Raw genomic sequence first — 21,325 nt, forward strand, 5'->3', positions numbered from 1 at the left:
AACTAATAGTGTGAAGTATATACTCATTAAATATGTAGTATACAGTATGTTAGAATGGGTATTCGAACACAGCTCAAGTCTACATTATGGCAAGAAGAGCTCAAATAAGCAAAGAGATACGACAGTCCATCATTACTTTAAGACATGAAGGTTAGTCAATCTGGAAAATTTCAAGAACTTTCAAAGTTTCTTCAAGTGCAGTCGCAAAAACCGTCAAGCGCTATGATGAAACTGGCTCTCATGAGGACCGCCAAAGGAAAGGAAGACCCAGAGTTACCTCTGCTGCAGAGGATAAGTTCATTAGAGTTTACATTTACATTTACGTCATTTAGCAGACGCTCTTATCCAGAGCGACTTACAAATTGGTGCATTCACCTTATGATATCCAGTGGAACAACCACTTTACAATAGTACATCTATATCTTTTTTTTTGTGGGGGGGGGGTTAGAAGGATTACTTAATCCTATCCCAGGTATTCCTTAAAGAGGTGGGGTTTCAGGTGTCTCCGGAAGGTGGTGATTGACTCCGCTGCAGCGAACAGTTTTGACTGGGCTGAGCGGGAACTGTGCTTCCTCAGAGGTAGGGAGGCGAGCAGGCCAGAGGTGGATGAACGCAGTGCCCTTGTTTGGGTGTAGGGCCTGATCAGAGCCTGAAGGTACGGAGGTGCCGTTCCCCTCACCGCTCCGTAGGGAAGCACCATGGTCTTGTAGTGTAGTTAACTAGAGACTGTGTGAATCAGGCCTTCATGGTCGAATTACAGCAAAGAAGCAAAGAAGCCACTACTAAAGGACACCAATAAGAAGAAGAGACTTGCTTGGGCCAAGAAACACGAGTAATGGACATTAGACCCGATAGAAATCTGTCCTTTGGTCTGACGAGTAAATGTGAGATTTTTGGTTCCAACCACCATGTCTTTGTGAGACGCAGAGTAGGTGAACGGATGATCTCCGCATGTGTGGTTCCCACTGTGAAGCATGGAGGAGGAGGTGTGATGGTGCTTTGCTGGTGACCCTGATTTATTTAGAATTCAAGGCAAGGCCTCCCGAGTGGCGCAGTGCATCGCAGTTGCTAGCTGTGCCACAAGAGATCCTGGTTCGAGTCCAGGCTCTGTCGCAGCCGACCGCGACCGGGAGACCCATGGGGCGGCACACAATTGGCCCAGCGTCGTCCAGGTTAGGGGGAGGGTTTGGCCGGCAGGGATGTCCTTGTCCCATCGCGCTCTAGCGACTGCTGTGGCGGGCCAGGCGCATGCACACTGACACGGTCGCCAGGTGTACGGTGTTTCCTCTGACACAGTGGAGTGGCTGGCTTCCGGATTAAGCGGGCATTGTGCCAAGAAGCAATCCGGCTTGGTTGGGTCGTTTCCGAGGACGGGAGTTGCAGCGATGAGACAAGAGTAACTACCAATTGGAAACCACGAAATTGAGGAGAAAGAGGTAAAAGTAAAAAAAATATTTTTATCAGAATTCAAGGCACACTTAACCAGCATGGCTACCGCAGCGATATCCCATCTGGTTTACTCTTAGTGGGACTATCGTTTGTTTTGCAACAAGAAAATGACACAACACACCTCCAGGCTGTGTAAGGGCTATTTGAGAAGGAGAGTGATGGAGTGCTGCATCAGATGACCTGGCCTCCACAATCACCCGACCTCAACCCAATTGAGAATGAAGGAAATGCAGCCAGCAAGTGCTCAGCATATGTGGGAACTCATTCAAGACTGTTGGAAAAGCATTCCAGGTGAAGTTGGTTGAGAGAATGCCAAGAGTGTGCGAAGCTGTCATTTTGACAAAGGATGGCTACTTTGAAGAATCTCAAATTTAAAATATATTTTGATTTGTTTAACACTATTTTTGGTTAGTACCTGATTCCTTATGTGTTATTTCATAGTTTTGATGTCTTCACTACTATTTCTACAATGTAGAAAAGAGTAAAAATAAAGAAAAATCCTTGAATGAGTAGGTGTGTCCAAACTTTTGACTGGTACTGTAGGTAAACAAATACTCCCTGCAATGAGCTGCAGAAACAGTGAATGATCCTTTGCTTCTGAAGCATAGATAGATATGATGCAATGCCCTCATGTTCAATACTATCGCAACCCCCACAAAAGGCCCTTATCTTACAACTGCTTCTGCCATTCAAGCCTTGATGGCTTGTCGCAGTGTCTAGCCACTGCCCCCCCCCCCACTCCAATTTTCCTCTTGTGATTTTAAGCTTGTTCTCTTCTCTTCTTCTGTCAGAGAGGAAGAGGCGAAGCAAGAGGTTTTATTCCGCCCAAAATAAGCCCATGATATGTTGAATTTTTGTATGGAAGCCAATGTGTGTCGATATTTGGTCAACAACAAAGAAATGTATTGCTAATTTGCTACGTGAGGCTTATTCGATCTAATAGAAATGTCATAATGGTTAGGTTGTTACGAATGCACTGATATAAGTGGATGCACGTTTGCCTGGCTACCCAGACTCCTTGCTCTGGCCAACGCTATGCCACACCTGGAAGAATTTGGTCTGAAGTCCGATTTTTTTAATATATTTTTTTATGTATTTTTGTATTTTATTTTGGAGGGGGGTTGCAAAATTTGACCTTTTCATTCAAGACAGGGTAAATATTGTTTCAGGTGATAAAACATGTTTTGTTACTTTTTCCTCAACTTGCTTCTAACTTTATAGCAAGTTAAGCTAGCTTGCACTGCAGAGCAGCTAGCGAGCTAAAAGCTAGGCTAGTTTGAAGATACCACTGTAGCTAGCGACCTCAATCTAATAATTATAATATAACGCCCCACTAAGCAGACTAGACAAATCACATTCACTCTGTCATGCTGCGTCACACAGTTGCTAAACTAACCGTCATTCAATCCCTTCTCAAAATCAGGTTGAGTCGAGAAACCTTTCCTATTTCCCTCAAGTATGTAATGTCACGATTCCAAAGATATAGGATATTACAGAGAACAAGTTAATTATGTCACATCTCAAAAAAAAAAAATTGTAAAGTTGTATTTCTTGTTCACGAATTTCATGCTAATGCTGTGTTTTTGAGCCAGCGTCCAATTGACTCCCATTCACTCCTTGAAGGAGTCCTCTCTTTGTCCTAGAATCGCCCTGAATGCACTGCGCTACCCATTACGACAAATGGGCAACGTACACAATGGGCGTTGATACGATTCCAATGGAGTTTCCTCATCTCCTCAAAAGTATCTCTGACAGACTCTGGCTGGACTGAGGACGACTCAAAGTCCCCATTGAAATGCATGACATCCGTAGTAACGGGGTAGTCGTGGGTAATGTGAACGAGGCTTTACCCACATGCACTCTGTTACGTTATGTCGGATGTCATGCATTTCAATGGGGATGTCCACAATGGAGTGGAATCGCAACGGCACCTTGAGATTGAAGACTCCGTCGCGAGACAGACACTGCATACTTAGAAATGTTACACACTTTGCATTGTCTTCCGTCCAGCCAGAGTCCGTCGAAGAGCAGGAAGTTGTCAAACCACAGAAGACGATGAAAATATGTGGTTTTCGGTGATTGCTTTATGGGATAGCAACCAACATGTAAACAATTACCCATTCCGAGTAATTGTGTGTAGTATTTTACTAGTAATGTTAAATAATACATTGGCAGCTAAGCCAATTATATTATGACTTGCCTCCCGTTTAAGTTAATCTTGATGGTAATGACGTTTGTTTTTATTAGGTTATTAGGTTGAGGTCGCTAGCTACAGTGGTATCTTCAACCTAGCCTAGCTTTTAGCTAGCTAGCTGCTCTGCAGTGCAAGCTAACTTGACTTGCTATAAAAAAAAGTTAGAGAAACAAGTTGAGGAAAAAAGTAACTAAACCAAACATGTTTTATCACTTGAAACAATATATTTATCCTGTCTTGAATGAAAAAGTCATATTTTGCACTTCGAGCGTTCCTGAATGTGGGCATTCCTGCATCACCAACTACTTCTCTGATAGAGTTCAGTGTGTCAAATCGGAGGGCCTCTTGTCTGGACCTCTGGCAGTCTCTATGGGGGTGCCACAGGGTTCAATTCTTGGGCCAACTCTTTTCTCTGTATACATCAATGATGTCGCTCTTGCTGCTGGTGAGTCTCTGATCCACCTCTACGCAGACGACACCATTCTGTATACTTCTGGCCCTTCTTTGGACACTGTATTAACTACCATCCAGACGAGCTTCAATGCCATACAACACTCCTTCCGTGGCCTCCAACTGCTCTTAAATACAAGTAAAACTAAATGCATGCTCTTCAACCGATCGCTGCCTGCACCTGCCCGCCTGTCCAGCATCACTACTCTGGACGGTTCTGACTTAGAATATGTGGACAATTACAAATACCTAGGTGTCTGGTTAGACTGTAAACTCTCCTTCCAGACTCACATCAAACATCTCCAATCCAAAGTGAAATCTCGAATTGGCTTCCTATTTCGCAGCAAAGCATCCTTCACTCATGCTGCCAAACATACCCTCGTAAAACTGACCATCCTACCGATCCTCGACTTCGGCGATGTCATTTACAAAATAGCCTCCAATACCCTACTCAACAAACTGGATGCAGTCTATCACAGTGCCATCCGTTTTGTCACCAAAGCCCCATATACTACCCACCACTGCGACCTGTACACTCTCGTTGGCTGGCCCTCGCTTCATACTCGTCGCCAAACCCACTGGCTCCAGGTCATCTACAAGACCCTGCTAGGTAAAGTCCCCCCTTATCTCCGCTCACTGGTCACCATAGCAGCACCCACCTGTAGCACGCGCTCCAGCAGGAATATCTCTCTGGTCACCCCCAAAGCCAATTCCTCCTTTGGCCGTCTCTCCTTCCAGTTCTCTGCTGCCAATGACTGGAACGAACTACAAAAATCTCTGAAACTGGAAACACTTATGTCCCTCACTAGCTTTAAGCACCAGCTGTCAGAGCAGCTCACAGATCACTGCACCTGTACATAGCCCATCTATAATTTAGCCCAAACAACTACCTCTTCCCCTACTGTATTTATTTATTTTGCTCCTTTGCACCCCATTATTTCTATTTCTATTTTGCACTTTCTTCTACTACAAATCTACCATTCCAGTGTTTTACTTGCTATATTGTATTTACTTTGCCACCATGGCCTTTTTGCCTTTACCTCCCCTATCTCACCTCATTTGCTCACATTGTATATAGACTTATTTTTCTACTGTATTATTGACTGTATGTTTGTTTTACTCCATGTGTAACTCTGTGTTGTTGTATGTTGTCGAACTGCTTTGCTTTATCTTGGCCAGGTCGCAATTGTAAATGAGAACTTGTTCTCAACTTGCCTACCTGGTTAAATAAAGGTGAAATAAATAAATAAAAAATAAATCTGCAGGAAACCCTCTTTATGCTTCTATTGGTCCATTTTTAAGCTAGGACTCCGGTACACAGGCGGGAGCAGTACAGTAGGTGGCGGTAATGCACCACTGGATGCCAACCGCCGATAAACCCACAGAAGAAGATGCAGACTGTCCTTCGCCCTCGCCTGTCGGGCACTGTTTTCCCGCAGTTCTGTAAACAAGGGCAGTTGTTCGGCAGGCATTAAGGACACTGGGTGCTAGCTAGCTAGTTAGCATGCTAGGACTCCGGGAACACTGCAAGCAGGTGGCGGGATAGGTAGCTAGCTAGCACACCGGTAGACAGTGTCCTTCGCCCTCGCCTGTCGGGCACTGTTTTCCCGCAGTTCTGTAAACAAGGGCAGTTGTTCGCCAGGCATTTAGGACACTGGCTGCTAGCTAGCTAGCTATGACTCCGGTACACTGCAAGCAAGTGGCGGGATAGGTAGCTAGCTACGACTCTGGTACATAGCAGGCAAAATAGGTAACTAACTAGAGATAGCTAGGACACAGGTGTCCTTTGCCCCCGCCTGTTGGGCTGTTTTCCCGCAGTTCTGTAACGACAGCGAGGCCACGTGTTTGGCAAGCGGGAGCGAAGGACACTGTGTGCTAGCTGGTTAGCCAGCTAAAGTACACTGTCTACTAGCTAGGACACTGGTAGCCAGTGTACTTTGCCCTTGCCTGCTAGGAGGACTTCGGTACACAGCAGGCGGGAGGCTGGGGCGACACCAGTAGAAAGTTCACTTGTCTGTTCAGTAGCGCAGCAAGACTCTGTGAAGATGACATAAGACGTCACAGTGTACCGTGAGTCTTCAGGCTAGACGCATGTGGCATTTTGGCAAGTTTGGGGAAAAACGACTTTATATCAGAGTTGTCTGTTGTCATAGAGATAGAAGCTTTTAGTATGGACATTGCAATTGAGGCCTTCCACAATTTTAAATGTGTCAAATGGATGGGGATACATATGAGTATAGAATTATCAGCCAATGAAGAAGAAAATGGAGATAGCTTTCAATGCAACAGCGTCACAGCCGCTATAATGACACAGATACAAAGATGAGTCCTATATCTATCTCTATGGCCTGTACACACGCGTATCTACCCTCTCATTGGCTAGAATGGTCCCCCCTCCCTCATGCCTTCCATCTTTGAGGACATGTATTTCCATTGTTAGAGCGGGCACTCGAATCTCTTGTCAATATAATAGACAATCTTTCATAATGTTCTCCCATCGCGCATGCGCTTTAATACCCACATAATGCAAATATCACTGCGCCACAACAATTCGACGTAGATAGAGCGACGAGAATGATGCAACACATTGACGGAACTAGAATACAGTGTCTATGCGTTCAGATAAATGACAATTGAATGCACCTAGTCAGATTACCTCTCTGTTATGTCTTCATCCGACATGTTCGAAAAATATTCCCAATCCGCAGAGTGAAGCGGAAAAAGATGACGTCAAGTCCCCAGCGTCACCCACCCACCCACCCTCTCTCTCTCTCTCTCTCTCTCTCTCTCTCCTAAATGCAGCCCAAAAGTTGACTTACAAAATACTCACTTTTTCGGTATCTATACACGCAATTAAAACACGACTTTAAATCTACATACTACCCTAACGAAGATTATTTTTATTCCGGGAAATGTTTAAAATGTGGTAAATAGCTTGACATACCTATTATCCAGCATACAGTAGACTCTCTTTTTATTTATATATATATATATATAGATTTAAAGATAGACAGGATTTATGTGATCACATGACTTTTCTCGGCCAATGGGATCGACGTGGGGGGGAGGTTCTTCTTCTTCTTCTTCTTGAAGACGAAGGATGTTTTCAAACCCAACGATAAAACTGGAACGGGACGTCATACAGCCGTAGGCATAGCTACTGTTAATGTTCAATATTATATTTTTTTGGTGGGGAAATTTACTGTTTTACAGATACGTAGATCTGAAAAACGAATGAACAGGCAGAACCTGAACGCTATTGATAAGGTAAGCAGAAAGTTATTGTTTATATTTATTTATTTAGATTTGATTGCCTATGATCATAGGTAAAAAAATAAAATAAAAAACTCAGTCTTCTGGCTAGTTGGAGAGCTAGCTAGCATGCTAACCAACTTTGACGTAGCTGTTTTCGGGAAATTTAATATTAGCTATTCCACAACGTGTTTTTGGAGTTGTATGTCACGTACTTTTTATATACGCATTTGGTAACAGGTGTTTTACTTATGTTGGTAAAGTTGCTTTTACGTCAAGAATATGAAGAATTGTAGCGTGCGTGGCTATGTGTCGAGGGCAAAAGCTGGTTGACAACTGGCTAACTAGTTAGCTTCAGCTAGCCTGTTCGTTGCAAGCTTGCTAGCACAGGGGAGGGGGGGAAACGGTGATAGGGCATTCGCCTCAGCGGGCTTTTGTCTACACGGGATGGTTTTGTTTTCCATGTAACTACACATTGAACGATACAAAATAATATCTAACTCCTTTTCGCAACAGACCATGTTGCACAGTAAAATGACCAGACGTTCGCCATGTAGCAAACTCGCCACATTGTGCAACGTAGCTGGTTCGCCACCTCAGAAGGAATAGCTAACGTTAGCTAACTACTGTAGCCCTCATTACAAGGATTTCAGCGCTGAACGTAACGTAAGCATGCTATTCTCTGAAAACTATCTACGTTAACCCTAGCTAGCTAGCAAGCTAACTGTATTCGCGTCATTTATGTCCATATACATTTAAAACGTCCAATATTTGCCACATTGGATGTGTAAAACGCACATAATAATAATAATAATAACAATGATAATTATTTGCTATTTGTAAATCTGACAACAGTACAGCCCAAGGTACCAAGCCAAGCATTTGGGGGTGTGTTGGTTGAACCGCTGTCTGTCTGTCTGGTGTGACCGTGGAAACCTTTTGTCTAAAGGACGTATCAAAACATATGTACTCCCTCAGATCCTATACAAAACCAAGCCACCCGTGCAGATGTATAGCTGAATATTACTTAACATCTCTCGTTCATGACAATGACAGAATAAATACATTGTACATTGTTACAGCCACAATGGTTGCAGAATGAACTGGCTCCATGAAGTGTGATGAAATATCAAATCAAGGGTGATGTCATTTTTACCCTCGCATGCTGTTGCAGTATTTTTTTATAGCCTAATATCAGTGCAATACAGGTTGAAATTGATATCCCGCTATTGTCTTCAGTGAGCAATGATGATGACACTGAATCTAGGAATTTAGTTGCAAGTAGGGCTCCGTTTATCTAAATAGCTTCACCTTTTTCCTACTACAAAATATAGCTATACGCCTTCAACCCTAAATAATCAAAGCATAGTAATGTGTGTGTAATAAAGAAGTTAATTACAGAATGCATAGTGACTAACCCTAGGGTTTGTCTTAAACACCTAACATGTTGAAAACAACCCCCCCCTAAAATACTAGTCCTATATATTTCCCTATATACTTTAAAAATGGGCCTTTGATACCACCCTCAATTGTTATTTAGCTCGATGACAGAATTCTGGTTTGAATGTCTGTCTAACTTGGTGGTCATCACTACATTTAAATTGTATTTTGTAGTCACATTATGTTCCTCATTTGTGTTACTGTAGTACCAAGTACTTAAAACTCACTATCACAAGTACATTATCACGAGTACATTTTACATATTGAACTTATTATGGCAGTTTATGCAATAGTCATGTAAACACCGTACTCTGCTTATCTTAAATCGGCGTAAAGTCATAATCGGAAGTAAGCATATGCCGATTTAAAAAACACCTGGTTTTCTGAGCAATCTTTCAAATTATTAGGACATGTAAATACCTTAATCGGCCATTCCAGCGGTGCGTTTGATTTGCCCATGCACCAGCCAAGCAAGCTTCCCTCTTTGCAAGTGAGTTGTACTTGGAACAGCTGAATATATGCTTCTTTTAAAAGTAGTTTTCACATGTACTTTATATGTCCAAACTCAGAATCAAATATGCTTCCCAAAAATAACATGTTTTGATTTGCTAGAATGTTTGTTTTGATTGGTGATTTTCTGCATTTATCGGTGCTGTCAGGTAGCCTGATCTCAAATATGTCCATGAAAACAGGATTATTAGGGAAATCTGTCTTCTTCCAAAGCATGTCAAAGTTTTAATCAAACTTATTTTATTTTTTAAATGTAATCTTTATTTAACTAGGCAAGTCAGTTAAGCACACATTCTTATTTACAATGACAGCCTAGGAACAGTGGGTTAACTGCCTTGTTCAGGGGCAGAACGACAGATTTTGACCTTGTCAGCTCGGTATTTCGATCTAGCAACCATTCGGTTACTGGCCAAAAGCTCTAACCACTAGGCTTCCTGCCGCTCCTAATCTCACTATCCACAATAATCACATTTTTGTATGCATGACACTCACACAAAATCCACACACATTTAGGGCTGGTATGATACCAGTATCGCAATATTCCCCCCCCCCCCAAAATGATAACACGAGGCAGATTGCACTCTGTTCCTGTATGTAAAATATTGTGTGCATGGGAAATGAATCCATGTGACTCTGGATGACATCATAATGACATTTGTTTCCAACATGAGTGCTGTTTTCCTTAAGAAGTTAAATCCCCTTTATTGTTTTTGTTTCCCTGTCACGATACAAACAAATAGTGCGATACTGGTATCGTCCCGGCCCTAATTCACATACACACTCATACCGACACAACACGCCCGCACGCTCTCGTATGCGGTTGCTACTCTGTTCTCTTATGATTATCTATCCTGATGCCTAGTCACTTTACCCTGCCGTTATGTACATATCTAGTAGGGATGTGCATCTTTCCCTTTCAAGACGATTCGATGCGTATCAAGATACAGGAATGATAACGTTTTTTTTTGTTTGAAACAATTCGGTTTGATTAGAGGAACGACTCGATGCGTTAACATTTGTGGCAGTAACACATTCATTATCCATTCTAAATTAAAATCTGCTTATGGGCTGGGCCTCTCTGATCTGGATCTGTCTGAGCTGACCTTTCTCTGTGTGTTTTTGTTTGTAAATGATGTCTTTTGTAGGCACCTGAGCTGAGCCAGAAGGGAAACTAGGCTTCTACCACCTACTATCGATAAGGGGGGGGGGGGCAGTGTTTTCCTTTTTCTCCCCTCACTTTTTATCTGAAATCATCATCACCCACTAATTCATTTGTTGTTCAGCATTCAAAACTACTTGTTGATTTTAATGACTGTCAACACAGTGTGTTCTGAAAGTATTCAGACCCCTTGACTTTTTCCACATTTTGTTACGTTACAGCCTTATTCTAAAATGGATGAAATTGTTTTTTTCCCCCTCAATCTACACACGATACCCCATAATGACAAAGCAAAAACATTTTTTTTAAAGAAATTGTTGTCAGGTCGTTGTCCTGTTGGAAGGTGAACCTTTACCCCAGTCTGATGTCCTAACCTGTTCCAGAACGCTTTTCATCAAGGATCTCTCTGTACTTTGCTCAGTTCATCTTTCCCTCGATCCTGACTAGTCTCCCAGTCCCTGCCGCTGAAAAACATCCTTACAGCATGATGCTGCCACTGCCATGCTTCGCTGTAGGGATTCATTCAGGCCAAAGAGTTCAATCTTGGTTTCATCAGACCAGAGAATCTTGTTTCTCATAGTCTGAGAGTCCTGCAGGTGCCTTTTACTGAAGTGGCTTCCAGCTGGCCACTCTACCATAAAGGCCTGATTGGTGGAGTGCTGCAGAGATGGTTGTCCTTCTGGAAGGTTCTCCCATCTCCACAGAGGAACTCTGGAGCTCTGACAGAGTGACCATTGGGTTCTTAGTCACCTCCCTGACCATGGCCCTTCTCCCCCGATTGCTCAGTGTGCCAGAGCGGCCAGTTCTAAGAGTCTCTTGGTTGGTTCCAAACTTCTTCCATTTTTAAGAATGATGGAGGCCACTGTGTTCTTGGGGATCTTCAATGCTGCAGAAATGTTTTAGTACCCTTCCCAGATCTGTGCTTCGACACAATCCTTTCTCGGAGCTCTATCGACAATTGCTTCTACCTCATGGTTTGTGTGTTTGTGTGTTTGTGTGTTTGTGTGTTTGTGTGTTTGTGTGTGTGTGTGTGTGTGTGTGTGTGTGTGTGTGTGTGTGTGTGTGTGTGTGTGTGTGTGTGTGTGTGTGTGTGTGTCTTTCCAAGTCATGTCCAATCAATTGAATTTACCACAGGTGGACTCCAATCAAGTTGTAGAAACATCTGAAGGATGATCAATCGAAACAGGATGCACCTGAGCTCAATTTCAAAAATAATATATTTCTGTTTTTTAATTTTTGACGAATTGTTGTGTGTAGATTGAGGATTTCCCCCCCCCATCAATTTTAGAATAAGGCCGTAACGTAACAAATTGTGGAAAAAGTCAAGTGGTCTGAATACTTTCCGAATGCACTGTATACTTCTTTTTTTATTTACCGGGGACCTGCAGACGAGTCTTGTAAGGCTTGTGGGTGTCCTAGAGCAAAACAACCTACATATACAGTACCAGTCAAATGTTTGGATACCTACTCATCCAAGTTTTTATTTTTATTTTTATTTTTTATACTACACTGCTCAAAAAAATAAAGGGAACACTTAAACAACACAATGAAACTCCAAGTCAATCACACTTCTGTGAAATCAAACTGTCCACTTAGGAAGCAACACTGATTGACAATACATTTCACATGCTGTTGTGCAAATGGAATAGACAGCAGGTGGAAATTATAGGCAATTAGCAAGACACCCCCAATAAAGGAGTGGTTCTGCAGGTGGTGACCACAGACCACTTCTCAGTTCCTATGCTTCCTGGCTGATGTTTTGGTCACTTTTGAATGCTGGCGGTGCTTTCACTCTAGTGGTAGCATGAGACGGAGTCTACAACCCACACAAGTGGCTCAGGTAGTGCAGCTCATCCAGGATGGCACATCCTTCTTGCCACAGCTCGCATTGTTTGCTATGTCTGTCAGCGTAGTGTCCAGAGCATGGAGGCGCTACCAGGAGACAGGCCAGTACATCAGGAGACGTGGAGGAGGCCGTAGGAGAGCAACAACCCAGCAGCAGGACCGCTACCTCCGCCTTTGTGTTTGGAGGAGCAGGAGGAGCACTGCCAGAGCCCTGCAAAATGACCTCCAGCAGGCCACAAATGTGCATGTGTCTGCTCAAACGGTCAGAAACAGACTCCATGTGGGTGGTATGAGGGCCCGATGTCCACAGGTGTGCTTACAGCCCAACCGTGCAGGGCATTTGGCATTTGCCAGAGAACACCAAGATTGGCAAATTCGCCACTGGCGCCCTGTGCTCTTCACAGATGAAAGCAGGTTCACACTGAGCACACGTGACAGAGTCTGGAGACGCCGTGGAGAACGTTCTGCTGCCTGCAACATCCTCCAGCATAACCGGTTTGGCGGTGGGTCAGTCATGGTGTGGGGTGGCATTTCTTTGGGGGGCCGCACAGCCCTCCATGTGCTCACCAGAGGTAGCCTGACTGCCATTAGGTACCGAGATGAGATCCTCAGACCCCTTGTGAGACCATATGCTGGTGCGGTTGGCCCTGGGTTCCTCCTAATGCAAGACAATGCTAGACCTCATGTGGCTGGAGTGTGTCAGCAGTTCCTGCAAGAGGAAGGCATTGATGCTATGGACTGGCCCGCCCGTTCCCCAGACCTGAATCCAATTGAGCACATCTGGGACATCATGTCTCGCTCCATCCATCAACGCCACGTTGCACCACAGACTGTCCAGGAGTTGGCGGATGCTTTAGTCTAGGTCTGGGAGGAGATCCCTCAAGAGACCATCCGCCACCTCATCAGGAGCATGCCCAGGCATTGTATGGAGGTCATACAGGCACGTGGAGGCCACACACACTACTGAGCCTCCTTTTGACTTGTTTTAAGGACATTACATCAAAGTTGGATCAGCCTGTATTGTGGTTTTCCACTTTAATTTTGAGTGTGACTCCAAATCCAGACCTCCATGGGTTGATAAATTGGATTTCCATTGATTTATTTTTGTGTGATTTTTGTTGTCAGCACATTCAACTATGTAAAGAAAAAAGTATTTAATAAGATTATTTCATTCATTCAGATCTAGGATGTGTTATTTTAGTGTTCCCTTTATTTTTTTGAGCAGTATATTTTCTACATTGTAGAATAACATTGAAGACATCAACTATTAAATAAAACAGGAAATCCTGTACTAACCAAAAAAGGAAAAGCAGCCAACAAGTGCTCAGCATATGTGGGAACTCCTTCAAGACTGTTGGAAAATGATTTCTCATGAAGCTGGTTGAGAGAATGCTGAGTGTGCAAAGCTGTCATCAAGGCAAAGGGTGGCTACTTTTGAAGAATCTCAAATAGAAAATGTATATTTTTAAGTACTTTTTTTGGTTACTACATCATTCAATATGTGTTATTTCATAGTTTTGATGTCTTCGCTATTATTCTACAATGTAGAAAATAGTAAAACTAAATTAAAACCCTCGAATGAGTAGGCGTGTCCAAACTTTAGACTGGTACTATATGTGTTTGTGAGACGCTCACTTTTCCACAGATAGGTAATTTTAGCCCGTAGCCTTAACTGTTTGGATGCTACAGACAGAAGTTGGCAGAAGACGCTTCAATGCCTTCAGACAAGTCCTGTGGTGCTTTGTGAGGGTCGTAGAGCAAAACGAAGAACAACATCGTGTTCATGAGAGTCATCTTTTGTAGGCTAAACCATTCGGGTGCTTTGCTCCTTTTCACGAGAAGACCAATTATTTTTTTATTTTATTTTTTTAAAATTGTTTGGTGTCTCATTGTCTGGTAAACGCCACTCAAGCTCAGCCACCTTTCACTGCACATGCAGAACGGTGATATTTTCAGATGTGGTGAATTGAGACGCAGTTCGTGCAACAACAGAAAACTAACTAGAAATAGATTTTTTTTTAAAATCTGTTAATCTAAATTTACGTTGGTTTCAGTAACAACCAATAAGCAATGGCAATTACTTGCAATTCATCTTGGACTCTCACAATGAGTATAATGCCCTGTTTTGCCTTATTTGGATTCATTTCTTAGTAATTTAGTATTAATGCCTCCAATATCAGTAAAACGGATTTTTTTTTTTAAAGGGGCATTTCTAAAATGTTCTACTTCATATTCATCTCAGCACCTCCCCCAACATTAACACATGTGAAATGGCATGTTTTTATGTTAAAAGAAAATGACAGAAGATGAGTGTTTCCAATGACCTCATCAACCAATTAGTAGACAATGCCTACTCATGAATAGTTAAAATCACACGACGCACACTGATGATGTCATTAAACACTTCTCTTCTCTTCTTTTATTTTTTATTTTTTTACTACAGAACATAGAAACGTGTTCACATGTTGGAGGGAGGTCACGAATATTAAGTAGAACGTTATGATTCTACCTGACGTGGGCTCAAGAGTGGCGCAGCATTCTAAAAGGCATCACTACAGACAACCTGGTTCAATTCCAGGCTGTAGCGCAACCGGCTGTGATTGGGAGTCCCATAGGGTGGCGTACTATTGGCTCAGCGTCGTTAGGGTTTGACCCGGGGTAGGCAGTCATTGTAAATAAGAATTTGTTCTTAACCGACTTGCCTAGTTAAATAAAGGTTACATTTAAAATATAATTATATATATAATATATAATATATTTGAATCCACCTGTAGCCCTTCTATTCCCTTCTATTCAAGGCCTTATAAGGAAACGATTCATAGACTAAACTCCTCTGTAGCTTAGTTGGTACAGCATGGTGCTTTGGATAAAAGGAAACATTATTATTTTAAATGGCACATTTTACCTTATACACCAGATTTCAACCCTCACTCAGCTGTGGAAATGGCGACAGGAACAAAGCGATCGTGGTTTTAAGCGTTTCAGTTTCCACTCCGTACGGGGTCTTCCACCATCGTTTTTACACACCATTATCTTCACAACCTTTTTAACTGTTTACATAGACATTAGGGATGTCCCGTCAACAACAACAAAAATCTTAGTTGACAGAGTCGTCTGTTCTTTTGACCAATCAATTGGTCAGAGATAAATATAGCCTAACCAGAAAGAAACTTGTTCCCAACCCTCCCGCTGCCGGCCTTCAGATTCTGCCTTTAAGCTCCGAGTTACACCAGGAACGCACAATCCCTCCGTCAGTGCTCAGACTGTCCGCAATAGGCTGAGAGAGGCTGGACTGAGGCCTTGTAGGCCTGTTGTAAGGCAGGTCCTCACCAGACAACAATGAAGCTTCTGCCACCTTCAGATTCTGCCTTTAAGCTCCTGAAGTTGCCGGTAACTGGCTTCACCGGAGGTCGGAAACCTTTTCCATTTGGAGGGCCAAGTTACACTAACATTTCTACTGATCTGTGTACCACTTATGATTTCCATATGCACATTTTACTGGAACAGTTTCATTTCATTTATAGTAAAGGTCTTCATATCTCAAAATATATATGTTATGTGGTTAATCAACACTATATCTAAAGGAAAATTCTACAAATCTATAAGTAACTTCTATTGCCAACTATGTAAGAAATAGCCTACATAAACAAACAAATAAAAACATTGCAGACTGCAGGTAGAATATATATATATTTATTATTTATTTATATATATATATATAAGATCCTATAAATCACATTTGCTACTCATGGCCTGTCTGCAACTAACTTGCAACATTGTATCAACTTGGTCTAGCCCAAAGCTCATGTTAGCAAACTTGCAACAATGTATTGAATATTCTGGGGCCTCAGAGTTTCCTGATTTACTTCTTATCACTTGCTCAAATAGTCTACAGCTGTGTCTGTCACTGGCTCAGGAAACTCTGAGGCCCCAGAATATTCAATACATTGTTGCAAGTTAGACTCCCCCCCTTTGTGCTCAGTGGTCATCGAAAGGGAGAGAGCTGGGAAGATTTTTTTCCTATAGGCTACGTTGATTAACGATTGTCATTCTCAAAGGATGCAGAAACAGAATTTTGTTTACTTGCTGTTTTGAGGTGAAGGAAATATTACTTTGAGAAGCTCCACATTTTTAATGGTGAGTTTTTAAGACCATCAGAAATGGTATCATATCCCCCAAAGGGACACATTTTATAGGCCTACATTTGCACGCAGGCCAGATAGACTAGGTCTACTTCTGTGTAATCAGGTGTGTGTTTCTTACTCAAAGATTTGACAGGAGCGCTCCAAACAAAATAATGAATAATTTGTCAATAATTTGTCAATTAAAATAAACCCAAACTTTTTGTGTTGTCTAGGTTGTGCGCTCTGCAAACATGTCCACTCTTACAACGACAACGTTAAGACGGTAATATAACTATATTGAATGGATTAACAGAAATACTACTGCTGATACAAGTTTGCCATTCAGACAGGCCTCAGTCAGACTGGTGTCATCGTGTGCCGTACATTCAGACAGGCCTCAGTCAGACTGGTGTCATCGTGTGCCGTACATTCAGACAGGCCTCAGTCAGACTGGTGTCATCGTGTGCCGTACATTCAGACAGGCCTCAGTCAGACTGGTGTCATCGTGTGCCGTACATTCAGACAGGCCTCAGTCAGACTGGTGTCATCGTGTGCCGTACATTCAGACAGGCCTCAGTCAGACTGGTGTCATCGTGCCGTACATTCAGACAGGCCTCAGTCAGACTGGTGTCACGCGTCATTCAGACAGGCCTCAGTCAGACTGGTGTCATCGTGTGCCGTACATTCAGACAGGCCTCAGTCAGACTGGTGTCATCGTGTGCCGTACATTCAGACAGGCCTCAGTCAGACTGGTGTCATCGTGTGCCATACATTTTGTTTTTTAAAATATATATTTGCTTCTGCTCGATTTTAAAAATATCTTTGTCCACCAAGGAATCGACCAGTTGACTAAATGGGGCCAACCCTAATAGGCATACATCCATTGGTAGTTTGATGTTGTCCGTTCCTGTGGGAAAGGAGACATAAACATGATGATCACCTACTCAGGGCCCACCCCCCCCCTTATCTGTTTATGTACGAAGGCATCTATTGGTTGTTTGATCTCAATGTAAAAACCTACCTAATGTAAACACTTGACTAAATTGTTGGTTTTGTCAAGTAAGTGCATACATTGATGGATCACTAGAGTCGTCCACTACCACGAGTCTAACACCACTTAAATGGTAGGGTCCAGTCCACTACAAGTCTAGCACCACTTAAATGGTAGGGTCCAGTCCACTACCACGAGTCTAGCACCACTTAAATGGTAGGGTCCAGTCCACTACCACGAGTCTAGCACCACTTGAATGGTAGGGTCCAGTCCACTACGAGTCTAGCACCACTTAAATGGTAGGGTCCAGTCCACTACCACGAGTCTAGCACCACTTGAATGGTAGGGTCCAGTCCACTACGAGTCTAGCACCACTTGAGTGGTAGGTTTAGTTGTTTGGTACCATGTCTTAGGCCTACCTAAAGCTTTCTGGCGAGGAACAGCAGCGTGTCCACCTTTTCTTTCCCAGAGTAGCAAACTCCTCAGGATAATAGACTAGTAAATGTTGACTGAGATTTGTTGTCTGGCCATCCTTTGCCTTAGTAATCTGTTTCCATATTCTCCAAGTGACTCTACAGGCTCACCTTGATCATTCAGCTTGAAACTGAAGAACTGCCAAACACGGCGACGACGTGCTTTTCTTCCGATTCATGTGAGATGATTTCATGTGAGATGATTTCATGTGAGATGATTCATGTGAGATGATTCATGTGAGATGATTCATGTGAGATGATTCATGTGAGATGATTCATGTGCAGATGGAACTGAGTAAATAGGCATTTTTAACGTCATAGATTTAGCCCGGTGGTAACTTGTGGAATAGACACCGGCTGGAATGCGGTTTTTAACCAATCAGCATCCAGGATTAGACCCACCCGTTGTGTAACTGTTTTTAAAAGCTATATGCTAATATAACTATTTGAGTATTTTTATGGAGAAGAAGTATAGCCCTACCAATTTGAAAATCATTCTGCGACTCGATTTAAAAATAACTAGGCATAGCAATGTGTCCTTTTTGTACTGTGTTCTTCCTGCCAATTGTCCCCTCCCAGCGCAATTCGTCTGAGGCCTTTCCTTCCCGTGGGAGAGATGTTTCTCAGCTTCCCATTTGAACTGGTTTCAGCTATTTTCACCGTCTCTGCTACTGTATTTAAAACCTTATTACGCCCACATCCTACGTTCATGACCCCTCCCCCCCACACTCAGGCTCAAGACTGTAACCATTCAGTCGCATTTTGCAACACTTTGACTTGGCTGTGCGAGTAAATTTCAATTGGGTTTGCATTGTTGTGAGCTGCACATTCTACATGGTCCTATAACATTTTAAAATCCAATTGTTGGCAAAAACCCAGCTATCGTGTTGTGGGGAGGTTCTCAGCTTTCTGTAGGTATAATGTGTATTTTTCAACTGTCAATAGCAGCTATTTTACAACCAAGATATTTGGCCTTCCCTGTGGCTCAGTTGGTAGAGCATGGTGTGTGCAACGCCAGGGTTGTGGGTTCAATTCCCACGGGGGGCCAGTACAAAAAAAAAATGCATGAAATGTATGCATTCACTACTGTAAGTCGCTCTGGATAAGAGCGTCTGCTAAATGACTAAAATGTAATATTTGATATGGCATTGAGATACTTGGCACACAAAATGATTATTCACATTGGCCGTTCCGTTTGCAGAGGTCTCATTGGACAGCAGGCTTACGTTTGACTGTTTTTAATAAATGGCTACTAACAGTGGGTATTATATTTACAGTTGGTGATCTAGCTGTGTTTTGAGTTTCCACTTACTCAGGTATATATTAGCCCCAAATATATTAGCCTAATGATATTAGTGCATATAAAGATGCAGGCAAATTCATCTCTTTTGGGGAGAGAAAAAAAACAACACTAATTCTTGAGCTCTTATTTTAACAGTAAAATATAACAATATCATAATTGTCTACCCATTATGCATGACTGGACTGGATTAGTTTGCACATAAAAAAATATATATATTTCTTCAATTGCATGAAAAGATGAAATGTATTTCTTGAATACCATCTCATTAGTCATTACACTTTAAAAAAAATAAACCGCTGTGAATGACTTTTATATGATTTTTAAAATAAATGTATATTACTTGATGCCACAGAAATAATTTTTGCGACCTAAAATCACTGACTGAATAAATGTTAAGTCTAGATCCCACTCCTCAGTGTCCCATAGCCTGGCTTGTATTTAGTTCAGGTATGTACAGAACACTCCGTACGTACTGTACACCGATGTAAAAGGCCTACCTGGTTGCCTTCGTACCACAGACTTCTCGCTTTTTGAGGAAACCGACGTCTTTTATCATTTTCTAGATCGAGTGGGAGTTCTCTTTTTTTTAAGGCCGAGGGTGACGTTGGTTTTTTACCTCACCGTGAAAGCGTGACTCTAAATGATCTCCGTTACGTATACAGTTGGCTACGAAGAATCGTGTGTGTTCCTCAATATACATCATGTATTTCTATCTGAACCGTCAAGGTTACATCGTGTATTTCTGACTATGCAAGGCTTAGTTGTTTTTCTGAACAAGCCTCCAAACATGCAAGAAGAATCATCTGTTCTACATTATATATTTCTCTGAACCTTCAGAACAATCATCTGTTCTACATGATATATTTCTATGTGAAACTCCCGGGCCAACTTTAAAAAAAAAAAAAAATTATTTTCTTCAGACCACATTCCTGTCATTTGGACTCATTTTATTACTTCATGATGTCATTGTAAGCAGCTCAGAGTAGTATAGTAATGCTGTTTGTCTCACTGTGTTGACAACACACCAAGCAGTCATTTCCTGTGATATGTACTTGTGTTGTTACTACTAGGCACGCAGGACAAGAAACTACTACTCATACTGATTCACAGACAACACAAACCTACATCTTCTTCTTCTTTAAAAAAAAAAAAGTTTTTGAACACCATGTATTTTCTCTTTAGGGGAAAGCCCCCCCCTCCCCCCTATCCGTTTTCTGTTTTTACTGTTTCACCTACACAGGTCAGTTAGCCTAATGCCTATTTTATACCTTTTGACGGCCATGTATGTGTCCTCCATATTCTAATCTAAGCCTTTTTATAAAGACAGCTATTATGCACATTTGTACAACAACAACAACCGTTAGTATGAACTAAGATGCTGAATAGCAGACAGTTTGTATGGCCTACTTCACACACTACTCGGAGCGCCGAACTAGTCGACGAACACGGACGTCTTACTCCAAATGAACTGAGAGACAAAATCACCAACGATTCAACACAACTGAACGAGAGGAATTGTCTGATCTCCAGCAGTTGTTGGGCCGGCCACCTTTTGACACACACACACACACACACACACATTGTTTTACTATCCTTGTGGGCACCAAACAATTCATTCCTATTCAAAATCATATTCCCCCCCCTAACCTTTCATTTTAAACTTAAAATTACTTTTTTTTTCTTGTGGGGAGAAATGTCCTTTCCTTGTTTTACTATCCTTGTGAGGCCTTCAGGTCCACACACACACACACACACACACACACAGAGAGAGAGATGGTGCGCGTGCTTGGCTCAATGCAGCAGGGTGTGAATGAGGTTGTGAAACCGAAAGTGTTAGTACAGACACTTCCTATCTGCCCTGCAGTTGGCTTCAGCTCCCCCATCTGACTAACTGTGAGGCTTCCAATGTGTGTTCAGAGAGCGATGTGGGGGGGGGCTACAGATTACACAGCAGTATGTTAGTCTAGCCAACAGCAGAATATGTTAGTCTTGGTTTTGTTTAACACTCTTATCTCTCATGGCTCTCTCCCTTCATCGCCGTTACTTTTTCTCTCTAGGTCTGTGTTTCTCGCTCTCGCTCTGTTCTCTCTCTCTCTGTGTGTGTGTGTGTGTGTGTGAGCAGTATCAATTCAGAC

General features: G+C 42.4%; 1 protein-coding gene across 3 annotated transcripts in view; it reads left to right on the forward strand.

Annotated features, from left to right (window-relative positions):
* The first annotated feature begins 7,187 nt into the window (after window positions 1-7,187).
* ankrd12 (ankyrin repeat domain 12) overlaps window positions 7,188-21,325 on the forward strand; it is a 50,749-nt gene continuing 36,611 nt past the window's right edge. For all 3 annotated transcript variants that reach the window (XM_045714422.1, XM_045714421.1, XM_045714423.1), the window contains exon 1: window positions 7,188-7,360. The gene's annotated coding sequence lies outside the window, so the exon portion shown is untranslated. The remainder of the gene's footprint in view (window positions 7,361-21,325) is intronic.

Source organism: Salmo salar, chromosome ssa03, assembly GCF_905237065.1.
Source record: "Salmo salar chromosome ssa03, Ssal_v3.1, whole genome shotgun sequence".
Classification (NCBI taxonomy): Eukaryota; Metazoa; Chordata; class Actinopteri; order Salmoniformes; family Salmonidae; genus Salmo; species Salmo salar.